The 8,520-nt window shown below is 35.0% G+C and overlaps 1 long non-coding RNA gene across 2 annotated transcripts; it reads left to right on the top strand.

Moving 5' to 3' along the window:
• Positions 1-1,310: 1,310 nt before the first annotated feature.
• On the top strand, positions 1,311-3,521 carry LOC131656972 (uncharacterized). 2 transcript variants are annotated; one of them, XR_009300404.1, is made up of 6 exons: positions 1,311-1,728; positions 1,837-1,872; positions 2,023-2,176; positions 2,832-2,930; positions 3,024-3,166; positions 3,269-3,521. It is a non-coding gene; the product is annotated as an uncharacterized LOC131656972 (long non-coding RNA). The 2 variants fall into 2 exon arrangements; XR_009300405.1 differs by lacking the exon at positions 1,837-1,872.
• Positions 3,522-8,520: the final 4,999 nt, after the last annotated feature.

The raw sequence follows: 8,520 nt of genomic DNA, 5'->3' as shown, positions 1-8,520 counted from the left end.
ATTTGTTGATGACTAAAGAAGAATTTGTGGAGTTCTTCACTTACTGTAACAAGGTGGAAAGCAAGTCTAAGAGGACAATTGTAGCATTGCATGGTTAGCGACGATATGGAGCATTTGCCTTATGCGAAATGCTATCATTTTTTAAGGAGAAAGTTTTAATTTTGATGATTGCATGTCGGCAATTATCTATAGATCGTGGTGTTGGATGTGTCTGATATGTAAAATTGCTGATGGTTGTAATTTCTCGACTTGGAATACTGTACCGTACCACTCCCTTGTTTTAGGGTGTAGAGGCTTTCCGTTTGTAGTTTTCGGGCGGAGTATCCCTTATACTCTTATTAATTGATATCATTGCTTATTAAAAATATATATGTTTTTGCTAGGGCATTTGTGTTCTGAAAAAAATAAATTAAACCTTATATGTTTTTGTTTTAAATAAACATATTTCACCACGGTTGAAAAGACCAATCATGATGAACATCAACTACCTAACTAATAATATTACATGCCACCAAACACCCTAAATTACCCTTAATGCAAAAAAAATTTTGCCCTTAAGAAATCCCTTTCTTGTAATTTGCTAAATCAAAATTTTATTCCCACCACCAATCACATTTAACTATTCCTCCAAGTGGCACACATATTCTCACTTTTCCCATTCTCCATCCACTCATTTGAAAATACCCATTTTCCCTCACTTTTCTCTTACTTTTCTCTTTCTTCCTCATTCTCTCTCCCGAAAACCCTAGCAGAATAACATCTTCTCCTTCAACATCCTCCTTTCTCTCTTCTTCATTCATTCAGTTTACCCCCTTCTCTCTTCATACATTCCCAGCCCCAGAAAATTGTGGTTTCAATTTCTCCCATTCCAAACACCTTCAACAGGTAATAACCTAGGTTTCTCCCTTCTCTCTTCTTCATTATGTTTTGTTGTGATTTTGATTACATTTCATGTTTCTCTCTTCTCTCTTCTTTATCAGGTTATCATTTCATGTTTCTCCCTAAAGGTAACAACATTTGGTTATGATTTTTATAAATCAGTCAGATTTATGTTGTTTTTGTTTTTTATGAAGTTGTGAGATTTCAACACCATATATGTCTTCTTCATGTGTTTTAGTTTCATAATCGTGTAACAACCTACAGATTTTTACATTTAGCTCTTCATCATGTTTTGTTGCGACCTTTATAAGTTGATTTTATAAAGTTTTGATTTTTATAAGCTCTTGAGATTTTAAAGTTTTGATTTTTATAAATCAGTCATATTTATGTAGTTTTTATTCAACTATTGATTCCATAAAGTTGGCATTTTTCAGTTTAGAATGATGTTTATTGTTTATTGGCGTTTTCCACAAAGAAATTTGCAGCTCTGACTATTATTTGGTTCATTGTACTTAGCTGATATCATAACTCTGTTAAAACCATTGTGTGATTCCTTAAAACAACTATCACAATTTAAATGTTCTTAACTATGCTACATGTTCTTTTTTATCTTTTTCCTCTAATGCAGAATTTCCTGTTGGTGAGTTAAGTTACAGGTCAGGTTTTGTTACATGAACTGGTTCGGTTATGTTATTATTGCTGTGTAATTAATTGGCTTTTATTGTGCAGTTTTGGTTGAATTGTTTGAAAAGTTTATGAAGCTGTTGCGGTTCGGTTCGGATTTTGTGGGTAGATGGAGTTTTCTGCTACAAATTTGTATTGTGTGGAGCTGCAAGTATTTTATTGCAGGTGAAACTGGTTTGGTCATGGACATGTAGCTTTGTTTTGGTTTCAAAGTGAATTTTTGTGCTGTCTTATATTCACTCTCGTCTAATACTTAATGTTTCTTCTTTTCAGGTCCTTATATTCATCATTAATGTTTCTTCTTTTCAGGTCCTTATATTCATCATGTTTACTCAATGTTTAGTCTAATACTCATGTTTAAAGTTGGTGATTCAAGACTAACAGTGAGCACTGAATTATTTTCCACCTTGTCATTGTGCCTAACACTAACAGTGAGCACTGAAACTCTTCGTTTCACAGAAAAGCGATAATCATGACGACACTGAAAACGTGAAGAAGATGTGAAATCGAACCAGCAAATACGGGAGAGTATTGTTTCAATGTGAAAGATAAAACACTTAAGAGATGATTAATTCCTACATGGAGGATTGTTAGTCAAAATTGGCAGTATAAGGTATGTTGCATTTCTGATTTTGTGGATTGTATGTACTTTTTTTTAAAGTTTATGGTTAATTGCAATATTATCATTGTCAATATACGGCCTATTTGTTTATGCTACTTTAAAATCGGGATTGCAATCATTGATTGCTAAATGATGGAGTGGATGTAATGTTTAGGATACTATTATAATTTTTGCTTTAAAATATGAACTTGGTGGGTTACACAATAAGTATCTTTCCACTCATTATTATGTAGATTTTAATGGGTCAAAGAAAGAGAAGAATATGTAACTGGTAGTGTTTTGAATAAAAAACTTACATGCTTGCTGATAAGGATCTTTTGGTGAGACACTTTCATCAGGTTGCTGCTTTTTTCATCTCTTTTTACAAGCTGGTATTCTTTTGGCTGTGATTCTAAATTTAATTATTTCATTATCTAAGGTCCTCATTACCAAATGTGGTGGTAAGTTTAAGGTTCACCTGGCTACGAACTATAAAATACCTATTACACTACACATGGCCTTATCTAAAACTACACCTGGAGAATGGTTGGTGAATGTATAATATTAACTCAATCTGACAGAAGATTTTGAATGTATAAATTGACGTATCTGTTGCATGTATATCTCCATGGGTTTGTACTAACATGGAACCTAATGTCAATCTTAGGTACCACCATAAAGTTATCTACCCCCGGGGTCTGTTATTATGGATAAGGCTGTAGAAACACCTTTTAAAGTTGGTTCTTCATCTGATCCTTCTCATGAGGTTTCTACAATGACAATGTGAACTTGTATTTTAATCTCATAGGCCTTTGAGAGCCGAGTTTAAAAATTCTGATAATAGTCATACAATTCTCAGGTCCAGTCCTTAGATATAGAGGTCAATGATGACACATTTAAAGGATTAGCTTTTGTCGTTCTATCAGACGAGACGGAAAATGGTTCAAGAACAGTGGATCAGATTTTTGTAGTGAATTTGGTGGGAAGAAGCAGATACAAAAGGTAACACTTTATGGAATTGTATTATTGGTTCCCCTAAACCGACATATATTGGTTGATTTTCACAATGTTATTTTGATTGACGAGACTTTTTTTCCATCGAAGGATTTTTGTGATGGCAAAGGTACAGCTAAGTTTTTGCTGGATAAAATAGCAGAATTTGAATGTGAGGCACAGAAGTCTGTTAAAAGCAATGTGTGTGACTAACTTCATTCCCACATCCAACTGAAACCAAAACTGAATTACAAGCTTGCTACTGCCTCTAAATTGATGTTATGTTGTATGTATGAACATTAGAGCATTTAGCAGTGATTGTCTCTAAATTGACATTATGTTCTAAATTTATATTGGAGCATTTAGTTTATTCCTCATGAAATTTTTGGTTATTTATTTGCTGCAGTATCTATTTATCTATTAATTTTAGTAGTGCATGCAACTTTATTTGAAACTTTTGTTGCTACAAGTTTTTATTAAATAACAGAATAAAAAGTAAGTTTTTGAAATTTTTATCCTATCACTTTGTTTGAATATGGAATCCTTTCCAAAACAAATGAATGTAGAAACGTAAATGAAGTAATTCATGTATTCTTAATATTTATTTTCTAATATCTCTTTTGCGGTTTCTGTAGTTTATTTGGATCCAATTCAACTTTTTCTTTTTACTGCAGTTGTGAGAAGATTTACTATGTGTTGTTCTTCTTCACTTATTTTATATGTTCTCCTTCTTGAATCACATAGCCAGACACAACAACACCCAGAATAAATTGTTATAAATATGTAATAAATTGTTATCAATTTATATTTATAACAAATTATTAATTGTCTTTTTCTATGTGAATGTATTACCTTTTCTATGTGAATGTATTGCCTTTTAAAATGTATTGCCTCTAACAAATATATAAATTGCAAATAATTATAGCTTTAATAATTAAATATTTAGTGTAAAATAATTTTATATCATATTAATTGCATGATAGAATAATGTACTTATTTTTTAAATTTAATAAAATTATAATTTATTTATTTTACGGGTCACTATTAACATAATATCTATTTTAATTCAATCAATTATTATTTTACTTTAAGAGACAAAATTTTTATTTCTTAATATTATTTTTTGCATTTATATTTGAAATTAGAAATGATAAGTTGGCACCGTTTTTAACATCAACACCGTATTCAACTGTGCGCACGTTTTATTTTTTTAATAATATCTCATGTAAAATTTGTATTAGTTAAAAACTCTTTTTCTCCAACTCGCATGTCTTTTTATATGATTATTTCATACTATTGAGTTTTTATGATCATTATTCATTTATAATTAAGTCACTCATTTCAAATTTACATGTATCTAAAATTTTAAATATCTTTTATACAATATCAAAATTAAAATGTATTTCATCATTGAAACTCGCTATTTTCACGGGTCGCTATTACCACAATACCTTTTTTATTTTAATCAACAAAATTTTTGTAAATATTTATAATTATTGGTGATATTTATAAATATTTATAGTTATTAGATATATTGAATTTATCCTATTTGTGATTTGCTACGTATTTATTTTTAAATATTTGTAGTTATTAGTGATTTTTATGATAACAATTATATATTAGTAACAATCAAATCTTATCGAATGATTTAAGATAGAAATGAATTTACCCGTGCGGATGCACGGGTCTTCTACTAGTATTAACATATAACCACAACCACGGTTGACAAATACAACCGTGATGAAATTTTTAATTTTTTTTATATAATTGTAGAAACTAAGGTCACCTTTAGTTATATTGAAAAAATAGAAAAATATTAGTGTAAAAACCTGTTAACCTTAAAATATTCCCACGGTTGTTATAATGGACAGTAATAATATGTCTTTTAATAAAATGAAGTAAAATACATGCGCCTAAAAGCAACGTGTTTTCCTTAAATTTTTAAAAATAATGTTATGGTGACATATGACTATTGAGCATAATAGTTATAATTATAAATATTTTTAAAATTTAATTGTTCATCAATTTTAACGTTTATAATTATAAATAAAATGGGAAAAAGTCTAGCTATAGAATCTTCTAAAAAAAAATAAAAAATTTGAAATCAAAAGTATTCTTTAATTGAAATGGTCGGTGAGATATTCCACAACATTAGAGAAAAAAATCAAATCTATTATTAATGCATTAATTAGCACTGCCAATAACATCAGTAACTTGTGTAACAGAAATAACAAACATTTTCTCTCTAAAATGTGTGCTCCGCCCTCTCTCTAAAAGGGGGTAGGGTTTCGACTTCATCAGTTCAGATTCCGTTGGCCGCGGGCAGCGGCAGGCAAGGCGGCGCAGGTGGAGGCAGGCAAGGCGGCGAATGGGAGGTGGTTAAGAGAAGAAATTTTAGGGGTTTTGTTCCTCGTTGGGACGTTTTCCCTTGGGGTGGCGGTGTGTCCAGAAGCAAGGCGGCGCAGTTAACATCAATATATTTCTCTCGATTTCCTGACGATTATAATGCGAAACACTTCTTTGAACTATTCGCGTGCATAGGGAAGGTGGTGGAAGTGGTAATTTCACCGAGGAAGAACCGATTTGGGAGGAAATTCGGGTTTGTGAGGTTTGAAGAGGTAGAGGATGGAAGGTTGTTGGCTGTTCGCTGCGACAATGTGATGATTCTGGGGAAGAAGATATTCGCTAATCTACCCAGGTTTGACCGTTCGAGTGTGAGGCAGGGGAAAGAGACTACTTTCCAGGGGACGGAAAAAATGGCAAGGAAGGGAGATGATCTGAAGTCTGGTGAGCGCAACTTTGTGAATAAATCTTATGCTAGTGTGGTCAACGGGGGGGGGGGGTGGAGACAGAAGGCTGGATGTTCGATTGCCGGTTTTTAGTTTCGAATCTAGTCCTGAAGAGAGGAGCAGGTTGGCAAGGGCTTATGTGGGAGTGGTTGTGATCCCAGGTTCTACATACAACATTCAAACGCACTTCGAAATGGAAGGGTATTTTCAAGTAAAAGTGACTCCGATGGGGAGAAATTTGTGTCTTTTAGAGGAAGTGGAGGAAGGAGTGATCGAGGATCTTAAAGGGGAGGGCGAAACTTGGTGGAAGCAGTGGTTTTCTGAAATCAGGAGATGGAATGAACTCGATCGGGATGAAGGGAGAGTTATTTGGGTTAGTATATACGGGGTTCCACTTCACGTTTGGAATGCTAATTTTTTTGTCGGATTAGCTAACTCAATGGGCAGCTTCATCTGCACGGATGAATCAACGGCGGAGAGGACAAATTTCGATACAGCGAGATGCATGATAAGGGTTCAGATTGATTATGTGTTGCCTCACTCGTTGTTGGTTCAGATTGATGGGAAGGATTTCACACTTTTCTTGAAGGAGGACGTGGTCGGCTCAATTCGGAACTCTCCAGGTAACCGCAAATCTTTTTCATCTGTGTCTGACTCTGTGGAATCTGGGAATGAATGGTCTGATGATTGTGCCTTTGATGACGATATCTTTGTTCCTGCTACTTCCGCCCAGGGTCTATCTCCTTTGTTAGTCCAGGTCGATAGCACCTTGGAAGAGAGGAGAGATTCTGTTGAGAGTATAGGTGGGGACGGTAAGGGGGACGAAACTCCTGCAGAACTTTCGAGTTGTGCGAATAAAGGGCTATGTAATTCTGTCTCTAACCCTTCGATGGTATCTGAGTCTGTATCGGTGTCTTGTTCCATCTCTGATTCCGGTGTTCATAAACTGGGGTCCTTCGATAAAGCATTGAAGGAGGTTAAGGGAACTATGGAAAATTGTAAGGGGCAGGTGGTTTGCATAGAGGGAAATAACAGTGGCTTGGGGGCTCCTAAGAAGGTCCGGTTCAGAAAAATTATTGAGGTAGGCAGGGATAAGGGGAAGGAGGTCAAACAGAAAAAGGTGAGGGGAGTTAGGGGTAGGGGCAGTGGCGGTAATAAACTGAAGGGGAAGGGTGTGAAAACGGGGTGTCCGATTGATTCGAAGTCGGATTCTATTCATTCGTTCGGTGAAGAAGATTCGGTGTACTATGGTAATCATTTGGAAGCCTCGGATATTCAAAGATGCAACAATAGACAATGGAATTATTTAGAGGGTGATGTGGGAAGGAAATTGTTGTCGGCAATTGTTTCGTTGGGTGTGGTGGATGCGGAGGGAAGGGACAATTTAAGGAGTAGGATAGAAAATCTTGAGAAGATGGGTAAAGTCATAAGGGAAGAGAGGAAGGAGTATAATACAAGTTCGAAATGATTATTGGTTCTATGAATATAAGGGGAGGAGGAAATTCTTTAAAGAGAAGGAGGGTGAATTCTATTATTAAAAAGGGGAAAGCGGACATTTTTTTGATTCAAGAAACGAAGATTAAAGATTTTAAGGACTATTTTGCGAAGAGTTTTTGGTGTGACCATGAGGTTGGCTATTCTTTCTCAAATGCTTTGGGAGCTTCGGGGGGTACCTTAATTCTTTGGAAGGAAGGCACGGTGGAGGTGGTGTGTAGCTTTAGAGGAGATGGTTATCTTGGCATCAAGGTGAGGTGGGAGAATCATTGGTACTATGTTTTTAATATTTATTCTTCGTGTTCTCCGAACAAAAAGAAAAGGTTGTGGGAGGTTTTGGGGAATTTGAAGGAGAGGCACAAAGATGGGGAGTGGGTTGTTGGAGGGGATTTTAACGCGGTAAAAAATAGGAGAGAAAGGAAGGGTTCTACGTCTACGGCAAATCAAAGTGAGATGAATCTCTTTGCGGAGTTTATTCATAAGTCTTCTTTTGTGGATGTTCCGTGTAAGGGCAAGAAGTTCACGTGGTATAGTGGTGATGGCAAGACTATGAGTAGATTAGATCGTTTCCTTATATCGGACGTGGTGGTGGATAGGTGGGGAGTGGTGGGCCAATTAACGGGTGAGAGGGATATTTCGGATCATTGTCCGATTTGGTTGGTGAAGGACAAAGTTAATTGGGGACCTAAACCATTTAGATTTAATAATGAATGGTTTTCTTTGGATTCTTTTCTCCCGTTTATTGAAAAGGAATGGAGTTGTTTAAAGGTGGAGGGAAGAGGGGATTTTGTGCTTAAGGAGAAGTTGAAAATTCTTAAAACTAAATTAAAATGGTGGAATGAGGTGATATTTGGGAGACTTGATATGAACATAGAGAATGATGTGAAAAACATTAATCTTTGTGATGAGATTTTGGAGGGGGGCGATGCGGATTCATTTATAGAAACCGTAGATAAAAGGAGGGAGGCTTCTTGTAGTTTTTGGAGAGATATTCAAATTAAAGAGAATATGCTCTTGCAAAAGTCTAGATTGAATTGGTTGAAGGAGGGAGACTCAAATAGTGGTTTTTTTCATAAGGTG

Source organism: Vicia villosa, linkage group LG3 (genome assembly GCF_029867415.1).
Source record: "Vicia villosa cultivar HV-30 ecotype Madison, WI linkage group LG3, Vvil1.0, whole genome shotgun sequence".
Lineage (NCBI taxonomy): Eukaryota > Viridiplantae > Streptophyta > Magnoliopsida > Fabales > Fabaceae > Vicia > Vicia villosa.
This window is presented reverse-complemented; position numbering and strand designations above follow the sequence as displayed.